We start from the raw sequence: 17238 nt of genomic DNA, 5'->3' as shown, positions 1-17238 counted from the left end.
AAGAGAAATGGGAGTAAGGGGCAACCTATGGCACTCAGTTAAGGAGAGGGGATGGTTCGTTGGGTTCCCTCTGGTTTTCCTCTTTTTCCCCATATAATCCTGTGAAGGCACTTGTGTATTAATTAGGTGAGCGTCTGTAAACTGTAAGGCTGGATAGATTTGAGCCAGTGCATGCGTGTGGAAGACTTTAATGCTAATCTGTACAAAAGGACTGCCTACTGTAGCACTATTCATTGAACATTGGTGTGGTTGCAAAGCTTAGCTCAGTATGGATGATAAATTAGATTTTTGCATTGGGAAAGTTTACTAACTTCATCTATTTCATTATGTTAGGGAAGAAAACCAGAATGTGATCATCTGGGGGTATTTTGTGCAAGCACAGAACGTCTCTCTGAGCTGAACGATGCACGGAGGGCAACCACATTTGGGCTTTTACCTTGTAGCCCACCTGGACATCACTCTGTCTTCGCCTGGCATAGGTGTCGCTGTGTGTCCCGGCCTAGCCCTAAAAACGCTGCAGCTTTCCAGTCCTTCCTGTGTGGGAACGGCCTGGCTGTGGGGCAGCTCGGCTCGGTTGAAGCATGTCTCTGTGGCCAAACGGGTGCCATACACACAGCCGGGGAAGGTTTGGGTGGTTTCCACCTGGGAGCTGAGGGAAGAGCCCCAGCCCTCCTGGCTAGCTGTGGGCAGGACCCAGCATCTGTGACCCCAGTGCCGTGCCTCGTTGTTTCTGTGGTTCTGTCCTGAAACAAAACTGGTTTTGTATGCCCGCAGCGGTGTGCCGTGACTAAAATGTTTGCCTGCCGTTCCCCTGAGGCTGAAAGATTTGCTGTCTGAGGCAGGGCTGCGGGACGGGATCAGCCCAAGCGGGGCGAGACGTGCCCCTGCGGCTTCTGCTCCTGCTGGCAATGTGAGCTGTGGAGCCGCCCTGCAGCTCGCCTCTCTGCTTGCCCAAAGCCCAGGGCACCCCACGGGTTCCCAGTGGCCACCAGCAGCGCCCTGGCTGAGTTTTTCATCAGGATGCTAAATATGTGGATAAGAGCCAGTTTCTGAGCGTCCGTGACACCCACAGCAACACAGCAGGCTTTGTGGAGGCCTTTGTGGAGGCCTTGCCCCAGCTCTCATTGTTTTCCAAAATGCCAGGTCAGCAACCCAGCTGTTTTTGAAAGGAGGGTTCTTTTGCCTAATTAAACATCTAAATATATATATATTTTAGGAAAGTTCTACCAAATAAATCCATTATACTGTTGTTCAATTTATTATAGTCTTTTAATATCTTGTTTCTAAACATGCTTTAAATTTTGAATGGGAAAATAATACAGATTTTCTTTTGGGGTCATTGGAAGGAAAGCAGTAAGACTTGAAGGTAAAATCTGTTAGGCCACCTTGAAAACGGTGGCAAAAAACAGCAAGAGCTGTTCTTTAATTTTTATTAAATAAGTTGGTGTTCTCAGTGAAGCTGCCTCTACAAAGTACTGTTATTTCATCTCAGCATCATGCTAAAAAAGAATAGCAGAATTTCAGAGCTGTTGTCTCAGGCTTTATATAGGCTCAAGGTTTAAGTTCTGTTCCTGTTTTGATAAATCTTCCTTCCAGGCATAAGGTGTAGAAGCGTTTAATTAAAGCTCACATTCTAGAGCAAGGGGTAAACGCTGTGGTAAGGCGCAGACAGCGGTAGCGGTGTAACTGCAGGCAGCAAGAAGAGATCGCGGTAAAGATGCTCCACACCTGAGGTGGCCAGGGAGACTTCTCCAGCATTCATTGGAACTCCAGGGGAAAACATTCCAGATAAACGTCTTTCTCTGAGCAGTGCCCCTTGCTCCCAACACCGCTGTTACTTTCCTCACAAACATTTCCAGAACATGCCATCTTGAGGGAGGGCAACTGTTTTCCCCAGGTGTCCATAGAAAATGAATACTTGATAATTGGAAGGCATGGGATTTGTCATTTTGGGGGGCCTGGCAGCATTACCTGCTGCCCAGGTCAGTGTGGCCACCAGCAAGTAGTGTAGCGTGGGTGCCGCCTCTGCTTTGGCATCGGTTTGGGAAGCTGGGTTTCCAGTTCCTAGCACTGGTGGACAGTGCTGTTCCCAGTGGAAGCGGGGGCATTTAGGTTTATAATGCCTTTATTTTGAGTAAATTAAAGCTGTGCTGACTCGGATGCCTTGATTTACAGCTCTGCTTCAGGAGGAGACCACAAGCAAGAGCCCAGCGGCCGCTGGCAGCGCCAGCAGCCTGGTGCAGCACAGGGTAGCACGTCCTACGCAGCTGCTTGGATAGCAGGCAGCTGTGGTTTTAGCCCCTAGCACCAAACCCTTCCGAAACAAACCAGCTCTGTAGGTCTGAGGCAGCAGAGCAGTGATTTGGCGTCAGTTAACCACCCCGTAGGGTCTGACTTCTCCACTCGGCTTTGGGAGAACTAGCTTGACTCAGGGCTATGGGAAGAGCTGGATTCCAAGCTCTTCTTCTTGAAGACTGATGGTAGTATTCTAATAACTGTACAGACAGCCAGAATATGTAGGCTGATTTTCAACGTGTACATGAGGTTATTGTTCTAGGTGAAAAAATCAAATGGCTGCATACATGTATTTTAAATAATTGTTGTGGCTAGGGGAAAAATATTGGAGCAATGAGGACATTCTCACTGCCTTGAGATTAGAGCTGCCTTTTTGGCAGGACAAAAATGTAGTTTGCTTATAACACCTGCATATACTTGCATGTCTATGATCTTCTGGTTTTTACAGCCTTTGGTGTCTATTCTCTCCTTGATATATTTGCAGAATTCATATGATCTTCTGCTGGAAGTGCTGTTGGGTGGAGGGGAAATACAGTGCCTAGTACAAACAGTTCCTTGTGAATGCTGCATTCCTACAGTTATCTGTCATTTAGAAAAAATGCGGCTCAATAACCTATTTTTAGCACAGCCTCTGACAGTAGTAATTAAATATACTTTTTAAAATCATAACATATGATATTAAAACAACTCCTGCCACGGTATTTACCATTTCTGCTTTGTATGTACATAGTGCCCATGAAGTCACAGTGGCATTTATTGTTTATCTTGTCAACTGTCTTGTCTTTGAATCTCTCTAAGGAAAGGAGGAGAGGAGAAGGAAGAAGCTTGCTTGTGTTCATTTACCTATATTTTAATAACCTTGATTCAGCCGCGTCCTGGTTATAGAGAATTTCAGTTTTGTAATGTATCTGGGTATACTAATAAAATATTTCTCAATCTGTTTTGAATATGGCAGCCAGGATTCTGAGGTTGGCGGAAATTTTCAGGTATGTTAGGTAGCAGCTGGAAACCACAGTGAGTGAACAGTCCTAGTGGATCAGGCAAAGCTGCTGAGAATTAATTCAGAGGGTTCCTAGTGTGCTGCAGGTGGAGTAAAACACATGAACCGTATAGTTAATTAGGAAGAAGTGTCATCTTATTATTTGCCTAGAGTTGCCTGGTTTTAAAATAGTAAGTAATCACAGCAAACTTTTCATGAACAGGACAAAGTTCAAGAATTGCCATGAGCATTTCAAGTATTCATAAACGGACTTTTTAAGGGGGGAGTGGTAACCCTGGTCCTGATGGGTAAATAAGCTATAATTAAGTTATTCATTTGCGATGTTTTATAAATACTGCATTTTCATGGGTATCATTTTCTGTAAAAGCTTTTGAGATTTCTAAGTCTTAAAAATAGAAACCTAGTTTTAGGGCTTTGTCTACACAGAAAAGTTATGGCAAAATTAGCAGTGAATCACACTACAAAACAGCTATTCCATGCTGATTCTCTGTGCAGATGTTTCTAATGCCTGCCATGTAGTAAGATTGCACACAGTGACAACTGCTCTGTCCCATCCTATTTTGCAGCAAAACTTCCATGGAGGCTTCCCCAAAGATTATCTAGCTCAATAATATTGCTCTAATTCGAAGTCTTATGAAGGTATAATGTTGTTTCTGCAATGGGAAAGGGAAGTCTTTTATAGTAGGTATATTTTGAATATAGCAGCATACATAAGTTTCCTACAGAATAAGAATGACTATCATTACTGATGTTGATATTGGTTTAGATAATTACAGTTAGATTAAATCATGAAAACGCACATCAGCATGGCTGTTCTGGCTGAAATCCTGATATTTTGAAATCATTTGAGTGGCAGAAAGTCGTAGGCATTAATTGGGCCTCATTACGGAAACAAAAAGAGATCTTGATATGTCCTAAGGCTGCATAACAGTAATTTCCATCTGTTTAAAGACATGTGCCAAACTTAGAGCACTGGAGATATTATTCATGTCCAAGCTTCTGGGATGTTTGGAAGGAAAGCTCTGAAAGGAAATTGTCAATATTATGGGCAGTGAATGAAATGTTTGGGGAATTATTTAAAATTCTTAGGCATTGTTCATAAACCTGTGGTATGGTATGAGCAATACCAACCGGTAATGCTAACTTGTGCAGAGTGAGACACACTTCTGCGTTCTGGGGCCTGCGGTATCTGTCCTGTTGGAGAGGTAAGGAAGCAGCAACAGGGCAGGGGAGATGCCCAAGAAGCTGTCCCTTGTGTCTGTGATGACAGACCTCAGTCAGCACACAAGACTTGATCCAAGTAGTTCAGTAATGCAGCCTAGGACCCAAATTAGAGCTAGAATCTCCGAGTTAAAACTGTAAAGGGTTTCTATTTTTAGGATGTGCCAAATACACTAAGCAAGTGGTTCTGGCTGGTGATAGCCCATTTCATTAGCCATGTACCACAGGTGTATGAAGGCTGTGTGTGTGGAGGACCACAACTGCAGCAGTGCTGAGAAGTGTTCCCTTCCTACTGCTCCATGCAGGGAGCCGACGTGGCAGGGCTACTTCCCATAACCCAGGTAGCTTGCTGAAAGCCACTTCAAGCCCCTCTGCGGGTCTCTGCATTGCACTGTGTGAGTATCACCCAGTACTGCTTTTCTGCACTATTGTGCACTTTCCTGTCACATATGCTGGCACAAAGTCAATGTAAAATGCAGCTATGCTGAGTTGCTAGCGTGCTACACGACTTGATCATCGGTTTGGTTCCAGATTAATAAAAGTTTATCACAGATCTACTGCTGTTAGTCACGTTTGTGTTTATACTAATGTCCCTGAGAAAAATGTGGATCGTGAGATTAAAGCAAACAGAGAATAACATATCTGCAGCGACCTGGTGCAGGAATTGAGGAAAGTTCGGTATAAAATATGAGACCAAAAGCTGGACAGTTATTTCATTTAGATCTAATTTGTATGGAAGTCAGCAGCAGCTGATTGCATTTCTCTGTTGTGGTTGTTTCTTTTTAACCGTGGGTTCACATTAAAACAGCGCTTTGACATCAAAATTATTCATTTTATTTTAATGTGTGGTGTTAAGTAAGCTGGGTGGCAAATTGTCTTCTCAAGCAGATTGACTTGTTTTACCTGTGGGGAAGGAACAGCTGAACAGCTAGGAGGGAAATCTGCCAGTTCAGAAAATTTATTGTAACTTAGGTAGCTGAGAGTGAATTGTTTGTTTTTGAACGCTAGCTTGCTTTTGATGCTTTTAATCTAACTGAAGTCTTTATCATACCATTTGAAATTATCCTCAGGGGCTGAGGCTATCACTGAAACTTGAAAAGTAATTGATACTTATTCTGTGTTGTTCACTGTGTTTATATGATTACAAGATGAGTTTTTCCTCTCTTTATAGCATGCCATAAAATCTTCAGTACTGTAGCAGAGAAGGCAGCGTGATAAACCAGAACAGCCTTCATTTGATATACCTGCCCCTTTCGAGCCAGACAAACAGAATGGAAGGCTTTATTTTGCAGGAAGGCTGAGAAACTTTTATTCTCACAAAAATAATTTCAGGCTGTTTCATCATCCCTTTCGCAAAGCCACACTTGGTCTCCTTCCCTGAAAACTGTTTAGCTGGCTGTTACGAATTGTTATATTTCACAGATTTAAGGTAATCATAGCATATTGTTGAAATCCTGTGTGTTGGAAGTGGGTGTGCAATTTATCACTGTCTTCTACAACAACCCAGGATTTTTCAAGAGGGCAGCGGAGGGAGGCCAGAGGCCTTGAATTGAGGTACTTTTTGGTAAGAATTAATGATGTTGTTCAGGGGCCTGTTGGCAGTACAGAGAGCAGTAACTCCCTGACTTTAATTTGTTGGTGGCTCCATTTTGGCTTTAAGCAAGCAACTTACCCCTGGGGTTTTTACCTGTGCAGTTGGATCAGCTTTCTGTGGGTCTCAGGGGTGCTATAGGCGCAGCATTACTTGCAGGGTGTTTCAGGTAGACTGTTGTTTATAATAGTCAGGAAAATGGGATGATTTTATCAGCCCAGCGGTGTGTCACAGTATGGAATTATGTGGTATTAAAACAAGGCCTGTTGTTGTGGCTCTTATTTGACAAGTCACATGCTGGTAGTGGCTCCTCCCTGTCCTGCTCTGAAGACAGAATTTGAAAGACCCAGAGAGAGAGCTTTAAATTATATGAAAGTTTCTCAAACAGTTCCTGGATTGCTGTTTTCTTGCAGCCTATAGGCGAGAGTGGTGCTGAGGGCCCTGTTTGGGTCACCATGTTGGGCCCCTCAGGCCCTGGTGTGGCTGGGCCCTGTGGGGACGCTGCTGCCATGTTCTCACAGTGGCGCTTTGGCCGGTGACCACAGCTGCTCGTGGGTGCTGATTAACTTCGTGTGTGCCCTTTGGCAAATAGAGTGGGTGACAGGACCCATCAGATGGTTACTAAGTCCTCATCAAGGGATCGATGAAACACATGCAGGTAGATAGCGGGCAGCTTTGTTCCCTCCTCAAGCTCGCCCCATGGCAGGAGCAGGAATCGGCCTCTTTGTGACAGAAAGGCAGAAGTAGCAGCAGTGGCACCCCACAAATAGAGCTTCCTGTGGCGAGTACAAGAAAAACTTGGAGTAAAAGCCTGGCAAGGGAGAAAGTAGGCTAACCCAGTCAGTTCACTACTTGGTTTTCCTCCACAAGCAGTAATGCACGGGAGGAAAAGAGGGCATCTGTTACAGAGAGACACAAGTTATCACTGGGAGTGAGAGGGCAGAGAGAGGCTCACGAATGGCCGAGAGCTGGCTGCCAGCTCCCAGTGTTCAGGAAGTCTCTGAGAGAGCTTTCAGAAGATGCTGTGTTATCCCTAACACCATCCCAGCTGTTAGGGATGCGATGTGCTCCTTCATTCAAGGAAACTATTTGGAACTATTTGCTATATTATGGATTTGCATTATGTGTTTAAAAGCAATTTACATAAAATTTAGTTCTGATTTATGTAATCTTCTCTGAGGAATTTTTCCCCTTAGTACGTCAATGTGCTGCTACCTCTGTGCCGCACAGTGTAAGGGTACAGCTTCCAGCCAGATCCTTATCTCCATCTGGTGCGTGCACATGGGAGGACGGTTTATAAAGCCATCTGAAATATATAAATTGTTTTCTTCATTTCCTCTGTTCGGTCTGATTACCAGGTCCTGTGATAGAACAGGAGATGCAGTTCTGTGACTGAGGGCCGGAGGGCGATATGCTAGCACTCCCCTCGCTTTGGGAAGCCGACCGACCCTTCCTTTGGTGGGCGAAGGTCTCAGGGTGCAGCCAGAGGAGCGCAGCCATCGAGTTGAGAGCTCAGGGCTGTGTAGCTGGCATTCCCCGGGCAAGAATCTCTGCTCTGACATGTACAAAAATGTAACTGATTGCTCCAATCCAACGGCCAGTTCATTGATTAAAAGGGCAAATGGGCTTTCATCCAGGAGTGCAGCAGAAAACAAACAGCTAGGCTAGAAAACAAGGCTGTTTAACCATCTGAAAGAACATGGAGCCATCACAGCTGCTGCAGAACCTGTCACGACTTGGCTGCCAAGAGGCCAGATGCTCGCATCAGAGGAATGTGTGTTTCACAAGCTTATACCTCTGCTTCCTGACACACAGGGACACGTCCGAAAAGGCAGGAGGAGAGTGCAAATCAGTCAGCTTTCCCATTAGCTGCCAGCCTTGCTGGAACACCAACACCTGCAGAAATAGGTATTTTAATCAGAAATAAAGTATGGAAATAACCTTATCCTCTTAGTAGAGACCGTTTTTGATAACCAGAGAGAGACCACTGACCATATGTGAAATCAAACACTGCATAACTGATTCCATGATTGGACCCATTGGAATCTGAATTTGCAGAGACTTACCCGTGTGATTAAGGATATACAAAAGCCCTTGAACGCAGGATGATTTTGGGCCTGCTCCAGAATGCACTAATGCCGTTGATTTCAATTAACTCTGGTTAAGGTCACTGGTGGCTGAATCAATCTCACGACTCCAGAAACAACAGGAAAGGCAAAGAAAGAATAATGGCTTAAATCAGGAAATTAATGAAAGCCAGTCAAAGGTACTTGTATTTAGTAATCACATTTAAAATGTTTCTGAGTTCCTTTGCAAGTTAAAAATCCAGCTTCTGCCTCCCCTTTCCTGGCTCAAGTGGCAACACTCAAAATAGACTTTGTATGATTTGCTTAAAAATGTATTTTACAATGAGGCAATTTATAGTGCAAGTCAATGTCCTTTGAAGGCATCACATCAATTTTCACCTGTGAATGCTTTTTTGGAATTCTATTGAAGCATAAACTATGGAAGCGAAAAAGATTTAGGAATTGATTTCAAATCAGTGTTACAGCCGGAAAAAATGGTAGGTGCTCATTTTAGTTCTCAGCTCATCTAAAAAGGTTAGATAAAACATTTCATTTTAGCCACTCGTTTTCTTCCATGTCAGTATGTGGTGTCAAGTTTATCCTGACACTTAAGGACAGGATTCCCCTAGTGTAGGATGTGAGGTAGAGGAAATGTCTCTTTGTAACTGTCCTCTTCCAGGAGGTGGAATATTGTCTTTTCGGTGCCAGAGTGCTAGGTACAGGGGAACACGCAGGCCATTACACAGAGCTGTCTGCAAGGCGGTGGGGAGTGTGCGGCAGTACATGCGCAGAGCAGAGCTGGGAAGGGCAAACCAGATGGATAACGTCCCATGACCCCAGAAGGGGCAGAATGGCCAACTGGGCACACTTACTGTTGTTACATCTTACTTGCTGCTTTCTCTGAAGCTTAAATTCGTAAATGTGACAAAGGAGAGATCTATTGTATGTTCCAGCAATAAAACCTTCCTTTGCTAAGGACCTTTCCCCTATTCCTGACATGCAGGGGAGGTAAAAAGCTTTGAAAAATAACCTAGTAAGGTTAAAACCCAAACTGTTTCTGTGATCAAAAGCTTACCAGCCTGATCAAACTGCTTCAGCTGAAGACCCTTTTTTGACAGTGAGGAGATTCATACACCGCCTCCACACATTTCCTTTTATTCTCTCCACATATTTTTACTTGGTTCTGTTGTTTATCCTCTCTGCCAGCTACCCCAGGCTTAGAAAAGTGTTTGCTGTGCTAACATGTGATGATCCCACATGCTTTTAGGTATTTGTTTTATGAAACTGATACTTAATTGTGATGGTAAAAGAGAGAATAATTTTAATTTCCAAAGAGCATTTTGCTTTCCAGTTCCCTGGTGCCATTCTGGGGAAATTTCTGTGATATTTTAAGGATCAGCCCAAGACTTTCAACCATGTGCAACTCCAAGGAGGGCAAATTCTGCAGCCTGTGATTTATTTTACTATTTTTCAAATTTGCCCTCCAGTGATCTGAGTATTTATTGTGGAATAATAATATAACATATTGGGATTATTGTATTCTATATAATATGAGCTATTACATTATGCTACATAACCTCGTATTATATTGTATTGCAATCTGTTGGGATGTGAATGTCCTGCACTTTAATCCTTCCAGGCTATGCTGTTCTTCAGTATGCCAGCTTGCATGCCCATGCCCCAGGCATAGGGTACAAAATGGCTTTTGTGCAGCCCGCGGGCTCGCCACGTGAAGCTGTTCTGAAGCACGCAGAACTCCCCACGCTGTTAGGTGGCCCTGGCTGGAAATCCTCTCAGTTCTTCCCACCTCCTGTTCAACTGCTGGGAGCCGAGGAGCTCACACCACGGCCTTATGGCTCTGTCATGGAGAGGGGACTGCAAGCATCCGGGATCCCAGCTGTTTTCTAATCTCGTGCTGGTGAGAAGCAAACAGCAGTATTGGAGATAGTATGGATTTGTATTAGCATGAGACACTGGTTTTTTAACAGATCCTGCCTATACCAGGATAGGTGAATTGACAAGCTTTACTAATGGCTGTGTGTACTTAGGTCACTTCATTATGTCTCATCTGAGCTGTCTGCCCATTGAAAATGTGGCAGCGTGAAGCAGAGTTAGTCCCTTGATGCAGTCCTCAGATGTTCAGCCCGGGAGCGACGGCTGTAGCTCACAACTTCCACTCATTTATCTTTGCAGTCAACCTGTAGCCTGTCAAGGACAGGCTTCTGTTGTGAGTTTTGTTCTAACAAAAGCCATGGCATTCCTGCCAAAAATAAGCTGTATCTGCGCAGCCAGTAACTGTATCTTATGATGACCTAGAATAGAAGTTAGATGGATAAATGTGCTTGGAGGGTGAGCTAATGGCCACTCCCGTAATAAGGGCTGTAATGTGAAGAATGCAGAATCTGTTTGTCCCCCCGCATGGGAATTCTCATCTTGGGAAGAATAACCTACTGCTTAACCCCACAAGCCTCAATACTGGTTTCTTTGCACGTTTATTTTTGCAAGATCCACCGGTTCTAAAAAGGATTAAGAGAGAACTTATTTTGGTGGAAGTCTCCAAAAACACTGGTTTCAGGGAATTGATGCCACTGCCCTGCAGAGCTGCCTGACCAGAGAGGTTTGCCTGGTGTCTGCTCGCCTGATCTGCTGCAGCTGGGCGTAGTTAGCCTGGAAATGCATCACAGTTCTTTAGGAAGTTGAGTAAATGATAATTTTTACTAAATACTACAAATACTTCCTGGTAACAGGCTTGTCCTTTTTCATTTCATGAAGTATCTGGCTTTTTCTATTAAATCTATTCTATTAAATTTTCTATTAGATTTCCTTGTTTTTTTTGCATTTTGCTTTCTTCTTCTTGTGTGTGCCTGCATGAGCATCACACTACAAGCTAGGTTTGTTGTCAAGAGAGCTGAGTGTAATCTGTGTTTTGTAGTTATTTAACATTCATCAGTATTTGTAATGCCAGGTGAAAAAAACAAATCTTATCCTTGGCTCAAGATGTTGCACTGCAAGCTGGCATTGAATTTAAACAGAACGTGGCCCTTCTACTGATCTTATGGATGGGCCTGTTCCTGCTGATGTCTTGTGGACCCGTATGTGTGAGCATGCAGTCTCTTTTGTGGTTTTTGATTTTTTTGTTAAAGGAGTAGCTGCAGCACAGCACTTGCACAGCTGGGCCTAAAGCTGCATGTGTTGAAGCGCACGTTGTTGCATGTTAGTGTAGTACTACTAGTGTAGTAGTGAGTGTAGTACTCACTACTCCCATGGCCCACTTCATCCTCAAAGTATTTTGAAGGCTTCCTGGACTAGGGCTTAAGGAGCAAGACACAAACCCTTGCTGACTGCAACGGAAGATGGAGCGCAGCCCCGTGAGGCGGGGCAGTGAATGTGGCTCCTGGTGGCACAACCTGCTGCTGTTCTGATGTGCTCGTGCTGATGAGCCACGGGAGCGAAGGTAGGGGATTTATAGCACAGCTCCTTCAAGGCACGAGCTTAGGTTTAGAGGCAACGCATGCTGGTGTGAATGGTTCCGGTGAGCTCTGCGGCACTGTGGCAGCAGGGCATCGCTGCCCATCGGGTCAAGCACCAAGAAAATCAGGCATTCTGTCATTACGGATGCACAATATTTTTTAATGATGCTCTTCCAGGTAAGAGCAAGGTCTTCAGCCAGCACTAACTGCTGTCGTTCAGCTGTGTCATTGTGATCAGCATGACATGGCTAAGGATCATACATCAGCTGAGGATCTGGCCCCAGGTTGATTTGCTTGCTGTAAATCCAGGCAGAAATGTGGGTTGCTACTCTTACGAGTAGCAGTGGAGAACATCGTAAAAACTTGGCTTCAGCTCATCTCTGAGCTCAGGTTTCTGTTTTGTTGTGTGTGGAACGTGCAATCTAGGGTGTTTGGATGTGAGTGGTGAGGCGTTTCCCAATATTGAAGCTCTTTGTGTGGAAGAGCATGCAGATAAGAGAGAGCTCTGTCTGTCACAGCCCTTGGTGGTGCCCTTCCAGCGTTTGAAGTTCTGACTTGAAAGCACAGACTTCTGAGAAACCAAGGCACAGGCTCCCAGCCCCTCTCTTTCAGCAGGAGCTCTCAATGGCAGGGGACACATAGAGATGAGTGGCTGTGCCAGTGCTCAGGTGAGTACCCCCTGCCCCCCAGGCGCTGAGTGTGTGTTTCAGCTCCAAAACACCTCCTAGTCCTGGACCTCCAGCTCAGAGGAGGAGAGGTCAGTATTTACACCCTTAGCACCAAGTGAAAAACTATGCTTGAAGCTGTTTCTTGCTTTATCACCAAGTGAAAAACTATGCTTGGAGCTGTTTCTTGCTTTCTTATATTTTCACCCTGGGAAAGTGAGGAGAGTTTCTTCAGAACACACTGTAACTGACATTGAACTAGGTTAAATCTTGTAAAGATAAAAGTCTGTAATTGTGTAACTTTTAAAATTAGGAATTAGTTGAAATTTTCATTTCAGCTTACTAAAACTCTGTGCTTTTAAATCCATGCAGACTTGCACCCCTAGTTGCATATCTTTAAAATAAACAAAAGAATTAGGAGAATGCAGGGGTAAATTCTGAGAAAGGCGCTGCTGACACTTTTAATTTTTCTTTTTCTCCCTGCACTCTTTGCATTTTGAAGCTCTGGTTAGGTTGTTCTTAAATTTGTGCTTTCCCTGTAAACAATGTTTATTCATTCTAAGAAAACATTGGTCGGGTAAACAGAAGTATTTATGTGTGTAGCACTGCAACTCCTACTAAGATGCAAATTGTGCTGCAGGGAAGATAGTTTGTGCTTTTCTTTCCTCTTCTCTTTTCTTTTTTTGACAGTCAGTTAATAAAGACTCAACAATAAGCAGCTGCCTGTGATGTCATTTGGGACTTTGTCCACAGAGCTTGTATTTACAAGTACTGAGCAACTACATAGCAGCAGAAAACCCAACTATCAGCAAACTTCATGTCTGCTGTTACTGCAGGACTTCTGTAGTGCTGCGGATGGTGCAGAAAGCTAACTCTGTTCTTCTAACCACAGACTTTTAAAGCTTGGTAAATAAACACTGGATAAACTCGAGAGAATTTCTGGACTGCAAAGACTTCTTACGGTTCTGAGTTCTCCAGGGCTGGCATGTTTTGACTGAACTGCTGCAAGTAAGACTTTTGCTGTTTTAGTGTTTTTATCATCTCTGTAAAGCTTATTTTCTCTAGGAATTTGTCAGCATTGCTGTTTGTCGTTTAACTTTAATTAAAAGAGCAGCAAGTATGTAGTTAGTAACTGCAGCCATGTATCTGTAATAGGATAAAGGACAAATGAAAACTTGAATCTAGCTTTTGTTTGCATGGGACTGCACTGAAGTGACTCTTAATATAATTGATGAAACTCTAAGGTTCTTAAAATATCAGATTGTCATTACTCGAACAAAAAGCAGTCTGTCTTTTAAAGATTGTTCTTTTATCAATTCATGGCATTTATTTGAATACTCAAAATTCGTGTGAATTTTTAATATCATTTCCTGATAGTTTTCAATACATTTTCTTTTAAAACTCATTTGCTGCTTATGCAGGCAGAGATTTAAAGTAAAACTTGGCTATTTCTATTCTTTTCCCTTGTTCAAGTTCTGGAGGTAGTTAAGTTTAAAAGAGTCATACACTGCTTTGAAATCTGACGCCTTTTGGATTAAATGAATTGTCAATTATATGAGAAACAGTAATTTTTATTTTGAGTATTTATGTTAGAAATCCAACAAATCCTGACACATCTGGACAGAAACACTTCTACTTTGGTAACTGCTGTGAAATAAACTTTTTCTGCACTGCCTGCTGTTTGAGGACAGAGCTATGTTTATAGCCACCAATTAACTCATTTTAGTGACAACCAGGTGAGATTGTCATGTTGTTATTCCCACTTTACAGAGGGGGAAACTGACCCAGGGCAGTGATTTATTAAAACTTAGTTTACCTTCTTCAAAAGCTGGTAACAAACCACAGCTCTCCTGCTTCTCATTTCAGCCCTTCACAGGAGCCCGTTCTAAATTACTGCAATTTCAATTGCAGTGGCTCTTCCAGAAAGTAACCTGATCACAGGACCATGTATGAGGATCTCTTTTATTACTGTTTACCTCTGTTTAATGATCTTTGGGGAGACAAAGCACATTTCTAAAGAATTAAATCAGAAATCTTTGACTCTGACGGGCAAGTATATGAGGCTAAGTCAGCACAAATCTATCAAACAGGGATTGGAGGATTCCTCCTTAATTATTAGCACTGTCAGTTTTTAATTTTACTTTTTTTGCCTCTCCTGCCACTGACTTTGTTTACAAGGCCTCCCAGTCACACACACAACAGATTACTGTGGCTTCGCTCTCAGGCTTGGGTGGCTGCAACTGCAGATGCCTCTCTCAAGTGACCTTGTTTCTATAGCAGATCAAAACCTGTCTGTCTTTTCTTTTGATGTTTTAATGTGGCTTGGCATGTCAAGATGTGCAACTTAGGACCCGTTGTTCTGTCTTTGGAATTGAAGTGTATTCTCTTGGAAGAGAAAAAGAAAAAAAAAAAAAAAAAAAAAGGAGCCCTAAATTTAGCTCTGCACTGATGCCATGCCATGAGAATGGCAAAGGTTTGGGGGCTTTAAATAGGGGCTTAAATGAGGGCATACAGTTTGGTTCTTTGTGTTCATCCTCTTCCTTCAGAATTAATATTAAAAAAAAGTTTATATGTTCTTTAAAAGAGTTTTTTTCCTTTAAAAGACCTTTTTGTAGAAGCTGCCACTGAATTTAGAAGTGAAGAACAGGGCATCGTGATAGCGCCTTTCGCTGGGGAGAGGGAATGGGCTGAAGGCGAGGTGCTTTGAGCCCTACCATGCTGACTCCTGTGGCCAGTCTTTCCTTCCCTCTGTCAGCCTGTGGTCAGTAATGATGATCTACTGCTGTGAACTGATAGGTGTATTTACATTTGCAAAGTTCAGGCACCATGGTGGCAAATGCCTACAAGACCTTCAGAACAAACAGATTACAAATCAGGGCCCACTTAGCTTTCCCACTTAAATTAATTTTATGTGCAAGTCCTGGTTTTACAAATGTGAATCTCACTCCTGTTCTAAGAAAACTTCATGGACTTTTCTGCTCTCATTCTTGTGCATAGCGTGAGTTGCATATAAGTGTTTTGAGGCTTAGATTTAAACAAGTAGAAATCTTGCCCCATTAAATGCACTGTGGTAGGGTACAATTCCCCTTCCACTTGAGTCAAGAGCAAATTTTCAGATAATTGCTTTAAGAGCAGGAGCACACTCTCAAAACCTGATGAGCTTGAGGCCATTTGATTTTCATTTTTCTTTCTTACATTTCCCTTCTCACATTTACATTTTCTTTCCTATATTTCAATGTAGCAAATTAGGTTATAGAGCAAGCTCTGTTTTCAGTCGAGCAATCCCCTGGTTGGATTTTCCCTGGGTAGATGCTACAGGTCTGAGAAATAAGCCCAAGGACAGCGCATATTATCTGATAACATTGTGGGATGGCATTAAAGGGGACAATTGCCAGCAGAATGGCAATTCTTCAGGCTTTCTGGCCGTCTGAAAAGAAGTGGAATGAGTGCAGACTCCAGCCTGTCATCAGCAGACAAGTGGGACTGAGGTTGGGATAAAAGCCACGGAACAAAGGTGCCAAGGGGAGCACAGCTGGCTGTGGAGCTTAGCACCGCTCATCCAGGGCCAGGCATGGCCAGGTGCTCTGCTCTGTTCAGCTCCTGGCTGGACGGGAGTTATGCTCTGGAAAATTCCCTACCAAAGCTGCTAATACACCTTTGGACGTGTTAGCATCTCAAGTGGAGTTTTATTACTACAATAGGATAAATGTACAATGTAAGTAAAACACGAACCGTTAGCACTTGTTCTGTGCTGCCTGATGATACTTCTCATACGCCATGCAGAAACCTGAAGTGCATTAAGTATTCCCTGATGGTTGCATACATTAGTCACGGTGTTTTGGGGGTGAAAAGTTAGATAGCTGTTATCTGAAAAATACTTAGAAATCGTGTATGATTCCCTGGACTGGCGTGCAGAGCTGGGGTGAATCCCAGGGATGGTGTCTCTGCTGCAGCAGCAGGTTCTGGAAGCTGGCAGTAGCACTGGGCTGTGAATGATGTAGGCCCTGAATAGTAGCTTGGATTATAAAATGGTGGATAAAAATTATGTTGCTGAAAAATGGGCTACTGGTATTGACACAGAGCAAGAACAAATGCTACTGGTAAACCGTGGGGTTGATAAGCTGCCCACAAGACGACACTATTTGTTTTCCAGCGCCAAACTAGCATTGGATAGTGCACACACAATAGGTCTGTGCAGTACCAAATATGCCATAAATTCTGGTCTTTGACAGTGCTAATTGATTATTATAATTCATTGTTATCTAAATTGTTAAATTCAACAGTTTACGGTATCCTTTTGTTTCTTTGTTGCTCAGACATAATGCAAACAGGAAGAGTTAATTACTGCACGCAACAACAGAGGCGGATTGCATTGTCTGCTTCACTTTGATTGAAGCTGTGTTGAATCACCACTGTGCGTTGTCAGTAATGGGGGGGGAAGAAAAAAGAAGCAGGACTCCTTGTGCAGTGGCTTTGCTTTTTGGTGGTGGTTACCATTTGTATTTTGAATGCTATTCTTGTTGCAGCTGGGTTGTATCATGCTTACTTCCCCAGCACTAAGTATTAGCTAATCGTGCAAACTGAACTCGCACGTGTGATTTGATCCTCTTTGGAATCAGCAGCGCTCCTTGAGGAATACAGCACAACTTGACACACGAGTAAGAGGATTGCTTTTGCTTCTAAAATGACTTACCCAACCAGACATGTTCGCTTGGCTTTTTTCTCTCTGGTGATGGCCAGAGCTGCATCTGCTGGGTAAAAGGAGTAGTGGGGAACTCAAGAGGGCATTAACAATGGCTTAATTTCTACACATTCTTAAAGCTCTGCCCCACATTGCTGCTTTCTAAAATACGGGGTAACTTTGCTGTAAAATGCAGGATTTTTTCAGCTGTTTAGCTCTGCATCTGACAAAATGGTTCATAGTAATAAG

The 17238-nt window shown here is 43.3% G+C and overlaps 1 protein-coding gene across 13 annotated transcripts in view; it reads left to right on the top strand.

Annotated features, from left to right (window-relative positions):
• The window catches only part of NCKAP5 (NCK associated protein 5), a 440247-nt gene that overhangs the window by 57622 nt on the left and 365387 nt on the right, over nucleotides 1-17238 (top strand). For 2 of the 13 annotated variants that reach the window (XM_035332342.1, XM_035332333.1), the window contains exons 1-2: nucleotides 12065-12311; nucleotides 12999-13316. The exons of 4 other annotated variants lie outside the window; for them this stretch is intronic. The gene's annotated coding sequence lies outside the window, so the exon portion shown is untranslated. Of the gene's footprint in view, nucleotides 1-6826; nucleotides 6922-11246; nucleotides 11266-12061; nucleotides 12312-12561; nucleotides 12581-12998; nucleotides 13317-17238 lie in introns of those variants that run through there. 7 more of the 13 variants (XM_035332345.1, XM_035332344.1, XM_035332351.1 and 4 more) reach the window with 6 other exon arrangements.

Source organism: Oxyura jamaicensis, chromosome 7 (genome assembly GCF_011077185.1).
Source record: "Oxyura jamaicensis isolate SHBP4307 breed ruddy duck chromosome 7, BPBGC_Ojam_1.0, whole genome shotgun sequence".
Taxonomy (NCBI): Eukaryota; Metazoa; Chordata; class Aves; order Anseriformes; family Anatidae; genus Oxyura; species Oxyura jamaicensis.
Note: the sequence above shows the minus strand (reverse complement) of the source record. Positions and strands in the feature narration are given on the sequence as shown.